The sequence below is a fragment of the Salmo salar genome, chromosome 15 (genome assembly GCF_965601325.2).
Source record: "Salmo salar chromosome 15, fSalSal1, whole genome shotgun sequence".
NCBI classification, from domain to species: Eukaryota; Metazoa; Chordata; class Actinopteri; order Salmoniformes; family Salmonidae; genus Salmo; species Salmo salar.
The window spans coordinates 66372251-66388225 of NC_138305.1; the positions used below are offsets into that span (position 1 = coordinate 66372251).

The 15975-nt window shown below is 42.6% G+C and overlaps 1 pseudogene across 1 annotated transcript in view; it reads right to left on the reverse strand.

Annotated features, from left to right (window-relative positions):
* Positions 1–3795: 3795 nt before the first annotated feature.
* Positions 3796–15975, reverse strand: part of LOC106571858 (uncharacterized) — a 34449-nt pseudogene continuing 22269 nt past the window's right edge. The window contains exon 2 of the transcript XR_014380654.1: positions 3796–10263. The product of XR_014380654.1 is annotated as an uncharacterized LOC106571858 (transcript). The remainder of the gene's footprint in view (positions 10264–15975) is intronic.

Here is a 15975-nt window from a genome sequence, read left to right on the forward strand (position 1 = left end):
ATTAGATATTACCATAAGACTTCACACCCCTAAGTCAATACATGTTAGAATCACCTTTGTCAGCGATTACAGCGGTGAGTCTTTCCGGGTAAGTCTCTAAGCGCTTAGCATACATGGATTGTACAATATTTGCACATTATTCTTCTTAAAATTCTTCAAGCTCTGTCAAGTTGGTTTTTGATCATTGCTAGACAGCCATTTTCAAGTACTGCTTTAGATTTTCAAGCCGATTTAACTCAAAACTGTAACTAGGCCACACAGGAACATTCAATGTTGTCTTGGTAAACTCCAGCGGATGTTTGGCCTCGTGTTTTAGGTTATTTGTCTCCCAGTGTCTGCTGGAGAAAAAAAAAAGCCACTAATCCTTGTCGATGACAAGCATATCCATAACATGATGCGGCCACCACCATGCTTAACAATCGTGACATGAGATGAGATGCTTCCTCTCCCTCTTTCCTCTCCTCTTGTCCTTCCCTCCTCCTCACCCTTCTCTCCTCTCCTCTCCTTCCTACATACAAGCAAGTATAACCTACCAACGGGAAATTAAAAACGTTAATATCTTATGTTTCACAGAGTCGTGACTGAACGACGACATGAATAACATACAGCTGGCGGGTTATACACCGTATCGGCAGGATAGAACAGCAGCCTCTGGTAAGACGAGGGGTGGCGGTCTATGTATATTTGTAAACAACAGCTGATGCACAATATCTAAGGAATTTGAGGTTTTGCTCTGAGGTAGAGTATCTCATGATAAGCTGTAGACCACACTATCTACCAAGAGAGTTTATCTATACTCTTCGTAGCTGTCTATTTACCACCACAAACCGATGCTGGCACTAACACCGTTCTCAAAGAGCTGTATACAGCCATTAGCAAACAAGAAAACACACATCCAGAGGCAGCGCTCCTAGTGGCCGGGGACTTTAATGCAGGGAAACTTAAATTCGTTTTACCTAAATTCTACCAGCATGTCAAATGTGCAACCAGAGAAAAAAAAAGAAAAAAAAAATAAAAAAAATACAAAAATAATAACTCTAGACCACATTTACTCCACACACAGAGACACGTACAAAGCTCTCCCTCGATATCCATTTGGCAAATCTGACCATAATTCTATCCTCCTGATTCCTGTTTACAAGCTAAAATTAAAGCAGGAAGAGTGATCAGATGAATTGCAATTAATTGCAAAGTCCCTATTTGCCATGCAAATGAACTGAATCCCCCAAAAAACATTTCCACTGCATTTCAGCCCTGCCACAAAAGGACCAGCTGACATCATGTGAGTGTTGACGAGGACAAGGCTGGAGATCACTGTCATCGAGTTCGAATAACAGACTGGAAGCTTCAAAAGGAGGGTGGTGCTTGGAATGAGTTCTTCCTCTGTCAATCATGGTTACCTGTAAGGAAACACGTGCCGTCATCATTGCTTTGCAAAAAAAGGGCTTCACAGGCAAGGATATTGCTGCCAGTAAGATTGCACCTAAATCAACCATTTATCGGTTCATCAAGAACTTCAAGGAGAGCGGTTCAATTGTTGTGAAGAAGGCTTCAGGGCACCCAAGAAAGTCCAGCAAGCACCAGGACCGTCTCCTAAAGTTGATTCAGCTGTGGGATCGGGGCACCACCAGTACAGAGCTTGCTCAGGAATGGCAGCAGGCAGGTGTGAGTGCATCTGCACGCACAGTGAGGCGAAGACTTTTGGGTGATGGCCTGGTGTCAAGAACGGCAGCAAAGAAGCCACTTCTCTCCAGGAAAAACATCAGGGACAGACTGATATTCTGCAAAAGGTACAGAGATTGGACTGCTGAGGACTGGGGTAAAGTCATTTTCTCTGATGAAACCCCTTTCCGATTGTTTGGGGCTCCCGGAAAAAAAGCTTGTCCGGAGAAGACAAGGTGAGTGCTACCATCAGTCCTGTGTCATGCCAACAGTAAAGCATTCTGAGACCATTCATGTGTGGGGTTGCTTCTCAGCCAAGGGACTGGGCTCACAATTTTGCCTAAGAACACAGCCATGAATAAAGAATGGTACCAACACATCCTCCTAGAGCAACTTCCCTCAACCATCCAGGAACAGTTTGGTGATGAACAATGCCTTTTCCAGCATGATGGAGCACCTTGCCATAAGGAAAAAGTGATAACTAAGTGGCTCGGGGAACAAAACATCAATATTTTAGGTCCATGGTCAGGAAACTCTCCAGACCTTAATCCCATTGAGAACTTGTGTTCAAGCCTTAAGAGGCGGGTGGACAAACAAAAACACAAATTCTGACAAACTCCAAGCATTGATTATGCAAAAATGGGCTACCATCAGTCAGGATGCAGCCAAGAAATTGACAGCATGCCAGGATGGATTGCAAAGGTCTTGAAAAAGAAGCGTCAACACTGCAAATATTAATTCTTTGCATCAACTTCATGTAATTGTCAATAAAAGCCTTTGACACTTATGAAATGCTTGTAATTATACTTCAGTATTCCATAGTAACATCTGACAAAAATATCTAAAGACACTGAAGCAGCAAACTTTGTGTAAATTAATATTTGTGTCATTCTCAACTTTTGACTACGACTGTACATATTACCTCGACTAACCGGTGCCCCAGCCCATTGACTCTGTACTTGTACCCCCTCGCTATTTTACTGCTGCTCTTTAATTTTTTACAACTTCTATTTCATTTATTTTAATTTTTTTTGGGGGGGGTATCTCTTAAAACTGCATTGTTGGTTAAGGGCTTGTAAGCAAGCATTTCACTGTAAAGTCTACACCTTACAGTGAATAAAATTAGATTTGACTATCCAACATATTACACCAACATGATATATTTCTGAAATCCTCAAGATGTTTCCTAATCACACAGAGGAAAAATGTTATCAGGCATGACACATCCACTTGTGTACACCGCGCCAAAACCATATTTTCAGTTAGCGTTTGGTTAACTGGAACAGCCGTGCCAAGTACCTCAAGATACGATATGTAGTGATATTCTCAATTATTATAGTCCTAATTGTACACCAATGACAATTCACTTCACACTTTATATTATCTTGAGGATTTCAGCAATGTGTTAATATGTTAGACAGCAGTTACAGAAGACGGAAACACAGTGTCCCACTTTTTCTGAAAATACCCTACTATAGATGGGTTAGCTGACAACTTCACAAAAAGGAAGTGTACGCTTCAAATGGGGCAGAAGTCAGAGTTGTGATTCTGGATGGCCAGATAGCTATCAACAATAACAAAAGAAATGCCATGTAGGGAATGGTGACTCATTTCATCTTGTTTTTGATACCATGTCATTTTGACTGATTGCATGTCAATGCAAATATGGCTCAAATTCGCTAGCCAGCTAACCAACAACTTTAATGATGTATTTAAGAGGCGTTCTCATTGTTCAAATGTATGGAGACAAAACATTGGAGACAAGAGTTTACATGTCGTCAAATCTAAGCCAACCCAGTCTGTCTTGCCCCAAAGTTGCGCAAGCATCAGTTTTGTGGCGCAGCGGTCCAAAGGACTGCATCTCAGTGCTAGAGGCGTCACTAGACCCTGGTTCGATCCTGGACTGTATCACAACCGGCCGTGATTTGAATCCCATAGGGCAGCGCACCATTGGCTAAGCGTCGTTAGGGTTTGGCCGGGGTAGCTCGTCATTGTAAATAAGAATTTGTTCTTAACTGACTTGCCTTAAAGGTTAAATGGGAAAAAAAGACAACCCCACTTTAGCTACTCCATGCGGTCTTACTTCAGCTAGCTATGGTTGGTAAAGCGAGACAAAAAATGACAATTACAAAATTCAAACCTAATATGAGAAACTTTATTTTTATGCACCAGTACATAGTATGCACATTTACGTCACAATGCATTATGACAATTTTATAACCTTAACATCAAAACAGCAAAAAATATGTCACTAATCTTACCGTGTGCTCCGTGGGGTGTGCATCCTGTTTGAAGCTTGTTCTGCACTCTGATGCCACAATTTTAGGGCTTTCTGTATAGTGGTCTAATGTTGGTGGGGTATTTCAGCCTGTTTTAATGTTAATCCTGAATCACTATCATAATAAGTTTGATCTTACATTTATTTCACCTTTATACAGGTAAAACAATTAAGAAAAAAATTCTTACTTACGATGGATGACCTGTCAAATATCAATAAACAATTCTACTATAGAGATCTACAGCGCATTCGGAAAGTATTCAGACCTTGACTTTTTCCACATTTTGTTATAGCTTTATTGTAGAAAACAGGATTTAAAAAAAAAAAAAAAAAAAAATCCCCTCAATCTACACACAATACCCCATAATGACAAAGCAAAAAAACTTTTTTTTTTGTAAATGTTTGCAAACGTATTAAATAGATAGATAAAATTTCTTTTGAGTGTTGGTACTTCACCCATTTTCTCCCCAATTTCATGATATCTAAATGGGTAGTTAGTCTTGTCCGTATGGAAGTTGCCGTGATGGGACTCGGGAGAGGCGAAGGTCGAGATCCATGCGTCCGAAACAACTGCGCCAAGCCACACTGCTTCTTGACAAATGCTCGTTTAACCCAGAAGCCAGCTGCACCAATGTGTCGGAAGAAACACCGTACAGCCGGTGACTGAAGTCAGCGCGCATGCGCCTGGAAGCCACAAGAAGGCGCTAGAGTGCGATGGGACAAGGACATCCCAGCCGACCAAACCCTCCCCTAACCTGGACGAAGCTGAGCCAATTGTGCGCCGCATCATGGGTCTCCCGGTAGCAGCCGGCTGCAGCACAGCCCGGGATCGAACGCAGATCTTTAGTGACGACTCTAGCACTGCGATGCAGTGCCGTAGACCACTGCGCCACCCGGGAAGCCCTTGTGGTAAATTCAATTGATTGGACATGATTTGGAAAGGCACACCTGTCTCTGCAAGGTCCCACAGTTGACAGTGCAAAAACCAAGCCATGAGATCAAAGGAATTGTCCGTAGAGCTCCGAGACAGGACTGTCGAGGCACAGATCTGGGGAAGGGTACCAAAACATTTTTGCAGCATTGAAGGTCTCCAAGAACAGTGGCCTCCATCATTCTTAAATGGAAGAAGTTTGGAACCACCAAGATTCTTCCTAGTGCTGGCTGCCCGGCCAAACTGAGCAATCAGGGAGAAGGGCCTTGGTCAGGGAGGTGACTAAGAACCCGATGGTCACGCTGACAGAGCTCTAGAGTTCCTCTGTGGAGATGGGAGAACCTTCCAGGACAACAATCTCTGCAGCACTCCACCAATCAGGCCTTTATGGTAGAGTGGTCAGATGGAAGCCACTCCTCAGTAAAAGGTACATGAAAGCCCACTTGGAGTTTGCCAAAAGGCACCTAAAGGACTCTGACCACAATAAACTATATTTTCTGGTCTGATGAAACTTGGCCTGAATGCTAAGCGTCACTTCTGGAGGAAACCTGGCACCATCCCTATGGTGAAGCATGGTGGTGGCAGCATCATGCTGTGGGGATGTTTTTAAGCGGCAGGGACTGGGAGATTGAGGGAAAGATGAACAGAGAGTACAGAGATATCCTTGATGAAGAGCGCTCTGGAGCAGGTTAAGACCTCAGACTGGGGCGAAGGTTCACCTTCCAACAGGACAACAACCCTAAGCACACAGCCAAGACAACGCAGGAGTGGCTTCTGGACAAGTCTCAATGTCCTTGAGTGGTCCAGCCAGAGCCCGGACTTGAAACCAATCGTATATCTGGAGACATGAAAATAGCTGTGTAGTGACGCTTCCCTTCCAACCTGACAGAGCATGAGAGGATCCGCAGAGAAGAAAAATGGGAAAACTCAAAATACAGGAGTAACAAGCTTGCAGCGTCATACCCAAGACTTGAGGCTGTAATAATTTCCAAAAAGTTGCATTCACAAAGAACTGAGTAAAAAGGTCTGAATACTTATGTAAATGCCTTATTTTGTTTTATAAATTTGCACACACAAAAAAAAATACTTTTTGGCTGTCATTATGGGGTACAGTGTGTAGATTGAGGAAAAACACTAATCCATTTTAGAATAAGCCTGAAAATTAACAAAAATGTGTAAAAAGTCAAAGGGTCTGAATACTTCCCGAATACACTGTACACACACAAAAAGAAAACACAAAAAGCAAAGCACATCCATATAAAAAACATTCAGTAAAAAGTCCCTCTAACATCCACCTGAATTGCCCTAGAGCAGGGGTGTCAAACTCCTAGTCCTCTGTAGCTCAATTGGTACATCATGGAGCTTGCAATGCCAGGATTGAGGGTTTGATTCCCAGGACCACCTGTATGTAAAATATATTCACGCAAGACTAAATTGCTTTGGATTAAAGCGTTTGATAATAGGCATATTTTAATCCAGCGAGGGTTTAGTGTCCGCAGGTTTTTCCTTTCAATTAAGCACTAGACAACCAGGTGTGGGTCTCTAATTAGTTCCTTACTAATTAGAGACCTTAAAACATCAAGTACAAGGAAGGAGCGAAAACCCAGACACTTGGATTGAGTGACATTGGTGCACTAGAGGCACCAAATCCACCAACTTTATGAAAAAACAGATCACGAGGTGCAAAAAAACTAAAAGCAGATTTACCTAACTCTGGAGATTGAAGGGATCTCCTGGGTTAGCCATCCCTGAGTCCGAGCTGAGATTTACTTCAAAGTGCATTTCAAGAAGACAATGGAGAGATACTCAGCTATACAGAACTAATAAATACTGATAATTTGTGCTCAAGAGGTAATCCTACAGATTCACATCTTTCAATGAGAAACTGATTTTAATTAGATCAGTAAGGTGTAACTGTTGCCAAATAATTACATTAACATACATTGCTAAGAATGAGAGTAGTGTGGGTCTCTAACCCATGCCACCAGCACCAATGACAAACACACTAACCACTCTCCAATAAGGGATATCCCTAGGACATGTGCTTATTGGGCCAGTATAGTAAGGCCCTGTCCACAAGCAAACCCAAACCCTCGGCACTTGTGTAGACCTGAAACAACAGTCTAGGTGTAAATAATAGGGTGAATGCACTTGAGTAAATCTCAGCCCTGTTAAAAATACTCAAAAACTATAACATTAAAAACAAGGTTATATTCCCCACAAACATTAGACAACTACAGAAAAATCCCTAAAATAAGTAATCAAATCAAGAGAACAGTCAAATTAACATAACTGACACAGACATGGTGGTGTATCAGGACGATAGGAATGCCGTGAACCAAGAGGTTGGGAGTTAATGGATCTGTGGTTCAAATATCAGAATCGATGGGCTCGGCCAGTTACATGGGGTGACGTGTAATGATGAAACAAATGTTTTGGAGAATGTTTCTTTGGGATCATCAGGCGACTTCCGGACAACTGACACACAAATGTTCTGGCAACGTTACAATGAAACGTGTCTAGAACATTCATATTTTAGAGTTTGTCATGTTCTGTGTATGTTGTGGGAGTTCGGAATATTCTCCCAACCCTTAGAAAACGTGTCTAGAACATATTGAATATTCAGTGAACATGGTAACCACATTCTGGGTAAGTTCTGTTTGATATTAACGGAATGGTCTCTTGGAAACAGTCCTTGCACTTCACTGGAACATTCCTATGAAAACGGCAGACTTAAGGGAACTTCCTCTGAAGTTGTGGGAACATTTGTTGTTAACAGGGTTTTGAGGTTTTGAAAACGCATGCACCTATTCACCTGGTCCCATGGGCTTCTAACTCCCCTCTTTCTCGCTGCCTTATTCGTGTGCTGTTCTGTACCCTGAAATAATGGCTTGAATAAGCTAGTTAGGAGTTTTATATGTTTTCTAATATGTGGCAGTTAGCATTCAGACCTTATGACTGTACACTCCCAGTCAGTAGCCTTTTGGACGCATGGGCATTGATTTGGACAGCTAACGGGTTTTTTGTTGAATGAACATAACCCTGATCAATCCATCCCAGCGTCTCATATTTTATTACAAAATTACTGTTATATTACAGCTGTTATGATCAGCACATTTCAGCAATAAGTCTATATTATGCAAATCACCTTGTCATCACTAGACATCTGTAAATTATCCAAAACGTTGTGACATGTAATTTGATTACTGCGCTAGTGTCAGAACATTGTTGCAAAAATAATTTCATAGGATAGCTTCATGATCTAAAATGCTGCAATGTTTGTAGTGCCACGCATCGAGTCCCACGCCACCAGTTTATCGAGTGGTTCCCCTAGTGCTGGCATGGCGCAATTGGCAGAAAGCCAACTGTTTTGTAATGTCTATGCAAATAAAAAGGTAGTTTATTTGGGTGGAAAATTAGGTGAAATAAGATTACTATTCTGCCCTACAAAGCAAAAAAGGCAGTGACTGCTCATAGTGTAGAACTGAGAAAGGCAGCTTTTATTTACCTTGTTTCACAGTAACTTTATGCAGTTACTGCTAACATGACCCTCACTTTCTCCAAAACACAAGAGGCAGGAAACTTGTCCGCATGCATTTCATGTATGTATGTATGTATGTATGTATGTATGTATGTATGTATGTATTTTAAAAAATAGCTTATTTGAGCAGTTACTGCCTTTTTGCTTGGTAGGGCAGTATTGGTTGTGAATAGGCTACGATGTGGTTTAGTTGTTTTGTTCACCCTGTTCAGATGCATCCTTTAACAGATGTATAGGAACTCTTAACTTAAAGGTTGGTTTCTTTTTTAATGTGAACACATCTGGGGGGAAAAATTATAAAAAACACCATTTCAATGGACCCAATCATCCAAAATACAGTAATGACATGACTAGAAAGTGATATATATAAAATAGCTGTAATATTCTAGCAAGTGAATGCTGCATAGTTATACATGACTTCATTGTCAAAGATGTGTGTATCATTTATAAAACAGATAAGAAAATTACATTTCAGAATGGTTCAAAAGGAGAAAAAGAATACACTGTAGGTTCGACTCAGCACACTTATCCATTCCTTCCCTTATCAGTCAAGGGGTGGCCTATACTATGTGCAGTGTTAGACAAAACAAACCAGATTTTGGGATGTTTAGGTAATACCCCAGCATCCTCTTATGTAAACATATATTAAACATAAATATTATTTTTTCCCCCCAATCTCAGAGAAGTATCCCAAACAATACCAATGCTCCCAAACTGGGCACAGCCAAGACAAAGCACCGTCTCGATTTGAGATGTAACTGAAACTGTTTAAACATGTACATGGAGGACAAAAGGACTAAGACTCTTGACGGCCGTTCACATTGGGTAGGCAATAAGTGGTCGAATCTCTGACCTCGAAGGATCTTCTGGGCTTACCTCACCTATGATTGAGTCAACCTTCACCTCGAACCTCCGGTTGCTCTGGCTCAGTCAGAGGTCTTCCTGCTCTTTGACCAGCCAGACCCCATTTCTGGGCCTCTTCATAGAATTTGTCCTCAGCCTCATCAGTCCTTTTCCTTTTCTGGTCCCTCCAGCAAGGCATTCTGTTGCATTCCTTCAAAACCCGGTCGTTGTGCAGCATGGCAGGAACAGGGACTCCAATGATATTGACTGGGCAAGGCACAAAGTTCACTCTCCTCAAAGTGACTGATTTTGCGGAGTTTCCGGTACCTTCCAAATGCAGTGCTTGTGTCCCTGTTAGAGATGGTGGCCGATGAGAGTTGGGCACCATTACCTCTTCTGACCACACCTGTGTGGAACTGCAGTCTCGCTGTGTGGCCTGTAGAGGGTCCAATTATGTTTGTCAGTCTTATGTATGACTGCATCTGGACAGGCCCAACAGCCAATTCCGGGGGTTTTGAGAGGACCGTCTGTTTGAGAGACTCCTTTGACAGATTTGTCAAAAGAATCTTGGGTTGATTCTTCAGGACAACTTTCGCTGCTGCACTTAACAAAGCATAGTTGATTTCAGTGTTCTTGTCCAGAGGTTTTCGACTCTTCTTTTTGCCCGTCTTTTTAACCTTTGAGGCACCAATGTCCAGAGTACACTGCGTCTTTACTACAGGCCTGAGTACTGAAGTACAAGACCTGTAACCATAAACATCCTTACTTTTAAGTACAGTAGGCTTGTGACCTTCATCTTTGAGTCCCTCAATAAAAGTGGCCAGTTCCTTTTCACTGTCAAAAAGGTCTTCTGACATAGGACTGAATGCCTTCAGGGTCTCCAGTAGAGTAGTTTGGCCAGCTGAGGTGAACCGCGACCATGACAGGACAACCTTCTCTGCAGCTTCCTTACAATTCATGGCATATACCATCTGTTAGCATTGGCAATACTCACGTCCAAGATTAGCCCTGTGGGAAAGAAAAGTAAAATCAATTAGAAAATGTGCAGTGACTTCATACTAAGACTTCTGTGAATCATTGACATTCAAAAACTTGAACATGGGACATTTCAGGTTGCTTATTATGTAGGCTAACATTTGAGTCACAGTACCACAACAGACAAACAGGGAAAACCCAGACACGTCACAGGGGGTATAAATCTGAAGCATCGGTTTAGAACTTCCACTCACCAAATGTGGTGATGAGCGGAAGTCCAGTGGTAGGAAGTGTGAGAAAATGGTTCTAGATTAAACTTGGCTGACATTCTTTTAATTCTCAAGATTCAATCTCAATACAGCTTTTGGTTCTTTGTGCAATCTTTCCTGCATATTTTTTTTTTTAATCTACTTCAACTAGCGAGTTAATGCGACCACCATCTGACTTACTGAATTAATAAGGTGACTGGGCATCATATTTTGTAAGCTTTCTGCTGTGTTTGAGAAGTCAAAGCCCTTTGGATGAGTTCTGTACACCTGCCACCATTTGATATTCTTGAGTTCTGCGCCAAGCAGAGCAGGCAGGCCCGTTGCCCTAGCGACTCCAGACACTGTACACATGCAGCTTCAGAGCTAGTACTGTTCTTCCTTCAGACAAGCATGCATTACCTTTACAAGCGAATGTTAAGGAGATTTAAAAATTAACAAACTCAAAATAATACAGAAGCTCCCACACACAAATAACAGCTGGATAACCCGTCTTTGTGCTCGTTAGCATATTTAGCTAGCAGCCTCCATGGAAATTCAACATTGTGCTAATTTTCTGATAAGACGCTCAATGGTATTTGGCTGTTAGCACCTTCTGTGCACTAAGCCGGTAATACCGTAAATCACAGGATGCTATGGAGGATAATTGTTTTATTTATTTTGTTAATCAGGGATATCACACAACCCTAATGGAGGCATTGTTATTAGAATATTTGTCACGTAGAGGGGATGACATGTTATAGACAGCATTTGGTCAGAAATGTTTTTAATACAGAGGGTGGTTCTTTAACGGAATGTGTACAAGTAGGTTAAAAAGGGATGAAGTGAAAACCTATTGGAGGATAGCGCTCCACGACGAGGGATCGGCATGACAGCAAGCTGTTCAATACTGAGCCATACTTACTGACTAGTGGTGTGGATTGGTATAGCTCGGCTCAGTCCCACAGTATGTTATCAATAGCAGTGTTTACGTTAGCCGGCAACTACCGGCTTTTAGCCGGAAAAAATAAAATAAACACGAAGCCACTAAATAGCTGACCAAATTGACAGGGAATAAATTTGCATTGCAAAATTAAGCTTTTTTTTTTTATTTGACACAGTGCTTTCTGAAAGTATTCACTGCGCGACTTTCTAGATGTTGTTACAGCCCAAATTTAAAGTGGATTAAATTTAGATTTGTCATCACTGGCCTACATACAATACCCCATGTCAAAGTGGAATTATGTTTTTCTACAAGTTAATAAAAAGCTGAAATATCTTGAGTCAATAAGTTATGGGAAGCCTAAATAGGGTCAGGAGTAAAATTGTGCTTAACAAGTCACATGGACTTTTCAGCTCTGTACCCCACACAATTTTTTTTAAAGTACCTCAGAGCAGTGAATTGCAAAACAGATTTTTGCCACAAAGACCAGGGAGGTTGTCCAATGCCACCCATTGGTAGATGGGTAAAAATTAAAATAAAGCAGACATTGAACATCTCTTTGAGCACGGCAAAGTAATGAATTACACTTTGGGATGGTGTACCAATAGACAGTCACTACAAAGATACAGGCGTCCTTCCAAACCCAGTTGCCGGAGAGAAAGGAAAACTCAGGGATTTCACCATGAGGACAATGGTGACTTTTAAAAAATAAATTTATTTTAATGGCTGTGATCAGGGGGGGGGGGGGGGAAATAGGATGGATCAACATTGTAGTTACTCTACAATACTAACCTAAATGAACAGATGGAAAGGAAGCCTTTACAGAATAAAAACATTCCAAAACATGCACCCTGTTTGCAATCTGGCACTAAAGTAAAACTGCAAGAAATTAACTAGAAGTCCTGAATACAAAGTGTTATGTTTGGGGCAAATCCAACATGTCACTGAGTACCACTTCACAACTTCCATGGTTGTGCCTGCATCATGTTATGGGTATGCGCATCATTGGCTAAAAATTGAATAGCGCTAAGCACAGGCAAAATCCTAGAGGAAAACCTGGTTCAGCCTGCTTTCCAACAGAAACTGGGAGACAAATTCACCTTTCAGCATGGCAATGACTAGGGTTGCACATTTTGGGGAATATTCAGAGGTGGAAACTTTGTGGGAATTAATTAACATAAATGCTAATTAATATTAAAACCATTTAAATAGATGTTTTTTGCATTGGATATATTTACCATATAACATGGATACAAACAACTTACCTTATAATAAGTAGACAATTGCAAATTAAATCTTTCCAATAGAAATAAAAACAATTTAGTACCGAAATGAACTTTGAGTTGACTCTTCATATGGGATGATTTCACTGAACAACTAAAAGGGATTATTGAATGATCCATTACATCTCCCAAAAACATTTTCAACATAAGACCATAGTCTAGAAAATAAAGCCTTGGTTGTCTTCCTCTCAGGCTTCCATGTCTTCTCCCTGGACCTCAATGTCCACCTCTTGAACATCAGACTCTGAGGCCTCATCTTCACGGTTACTTTCCAACCTTGTTGAGGATGGCTCGTTGTCAGGCTCAAATCCTCATTTGCCCGGATGCCCACCAATTTTTCAACCCTTGTATTGGTCAGCCTGTTGCGTGCTTTGGTGTGTGTCCCAAACAAGGACCAGTTGCGCTCTGAGGCGGCTGATGTTGGGATTTGGAGGATGGAGGCAACAGGGGAAGAGCCAGATCCACAAAGTCCCTTCCACCAGGTGGCTGATGAGATACGTTGGCACGACTGCCGTATTGCATCTCCATCCCAAAGCCCTTGCTTGGAAGTGTATTTCGCCAGACTGCCAAGAACCTTGCCCCCATCCAGGCTAAGGTGGCAAGACACGATAGTAATGAAACCATTGGCCTTGTTGATTTCTGCACCAGACAGGATGCGCTTACCAGCATACTTGGGGTCCAACATGTATGCTGCGGTGGGTATGGGCTTCAGGCAGAAGTCTTCATGCTTTTGATGTACTTCAGAACTGCAGTTTCCTCTGCTTGGAGCAACAGTGAAGTGGGCAGGGCAGTATGGATTTATTCTCTTACATCTGCAAGCAGAGTCTGAACATCAGACAGGATGGCATTGTCTCCCTCAATCCGTGCAATGGCTACTGCTATAGGTTTCAGGCTGCTTACCACTCTCCCAAAATACATCCAGGAGGATCCTCTTGATGGGGCTGTCCATAGACTGATAGACATTTCTTGGAGACTCCTTCCCCTACACAAGACTGTCAAACATGACACCACCCCAACAGGTGTTGCTGGGCAGCTTCAATGTGGTCCTCTTATGTCTCACTTTGCTTGGAGAAGTCGATTTCTGCTATAACTTGATGCCCCTTCACATACCTAACCATTTCCTTGGCTCTTGTAGAGTATCCATTGTGTTCAGTGCCATGTCCTTGAGGACTAGATTCAATGCATGCGCAGCTCAGCCAATGAGTGTGATGAGGGTAGGACTCCTCCACTTTAGACCAAACAGCCTTCATGTTCACAGCATTGTCTGTTACCAGTACAAATACCTTCTGTGGTCCAAGGTCATTGATGACTGCCTTCAGCTCACGTGCAATGTAGAGACCAGTGTGTCTGTTGTCCCTTGTGTCTGTGCTTTTTGTAGAATACTGGTTGAGGGAGTGCCGATGTAGTCACACATTCGGCCACCCATCAGATCGCAATACAGTCGGCTTCCTCTATGATTTGCTTGACTTTCACTTGAACACTGTTGAACTCTGCATCCAGCAAATTATTAGATAAAGCATGTCTGGTTGGAGGGGTATATGCTGGGTGAAGAACATTCAGAAATCTATTCCAATACACATTGCCTGTGAGCATCACAGGTGAACCAGTTGCATACACAGCTCGAGCAAGACATTCATTAGCATTTCTTTGACTGCGTTCCTCCATTGATTCAAAAAAACTTCTGATTCCAGGAGGACCATGAGCTGTTGCTATCGATAAGGTGTCGGATTCATCATTTTCACCTCAAATAGAAGTAGAGGGACTTTTGTCAGCGGTTGCTTGTGATTTTTTGAACAGACGTTCCGCTAGCGCAACGCCTCAACAATATCCAATGGTAGCGCCTGGCGCGAAATACGAAAAACCTTAAATGCTATAATTTCAATTTCTCAAACGTATGACTATTTTAAACCATTTGAAAGAACTCCCATTTATCTAACCACATTGTCCGATTTCAAAAAGGCTTTACAGCGAAAGCAAAACATTAGATTGTCAGGAGTACCCAGCCAGAAATAAATCACCCATTTTTCAAGCTAGCGCGCACACACACTGCTCAAAAAAATAAAGGGAACACTAAAATAACACATCCTAGATCTGAATTAATGAAATAATGTTTAAGTACTTTTTTCTTTACATAGTTGAATGTGCTGACAACAAATTCACAAAAATAATCAATGGAAATCCAATTTATCAACCCATGGAGGTCTGGATTTGGAGTCACACTCAAAATTAAAGTGGAAAACCACACTACAGGCTGATCCAACTTTGATGTAATGTCCTTAAAACAAGTAAAAATGAGGCTCAGTAGTGTGTGTGGCCTCCACGTGCCTGTATGACCTCCCTACAACGCCTGGGCATGCTCCTGATAATGGCGGATGGTCTCCTGAGGGATCTCCTCCCAGACCTGGACTAAAGCATCCGCCAACTCCTGGACAGTCTGTGGTGCAACGTGGCGTTAGTGGATGGAGCGAGACATGTCCCAGATGAGCTGAATTGGATTCAGGTCTGGGGAACGGGCGGGCCAGTCCATAGCATCAATGCCTTCCTCTTGCAGGAACTGCTGACACTCCAGCCACATGAGGTCTAGCATTGTCTTGCATTAGGAGGAACCCAGGGCCAACCGCACCAGCATATGGTCTCACAAGGGGTCTGAGGATCTCATCTCGGTACCAAATGGCAGTCAGGCCACCTCTGGCGAGCACATGGAGGGCTGTGCAGCCCCCCAAAGAAATGCCACCCCACACCATGACTGACCCACCGCCAAACCGGTCATGCTGGAGGATGTTGCAGGCAGCAGAACGTTCTCCACGGCGTCTCCAGACTCTGTCACGTCTGTCACATGTGCTCAGTGTGAACCTGCTTTCATCTGTGAAGAGCACAGGGCGCCAGTGGCAAATTTGCCAATGTTGGTGTTGTCTTGCAAATGCCAAACGGTGTTGGGTTGTAAGCACAACCCCCACTTGTGGACGTCGGGCCCTCATACCACCCTCATGGAGTCTGTTTCTGACCGTTTGAGCAGACACATGCACATTTGTGGCCTACTGGAGGTCATTTTGCAGGGCTCTGGCAGTGCTTCTCCTTGCACAAAGGCGGAGGTAGCGGTCCTGCTGCTGGGTTGTTGCCCTCCTACGGCCTCCTCCACGTCTCCTGATGTACTGGCCTGTCTCCTGGTAGCGCCTCCATGCTCTGGACACTACGCTGACAGACACAGCAAACCTTCTTGCCACAGCTCGCATTGATGTGCCATCCTGGATGAGCTGCACTACCTGAGCCACTT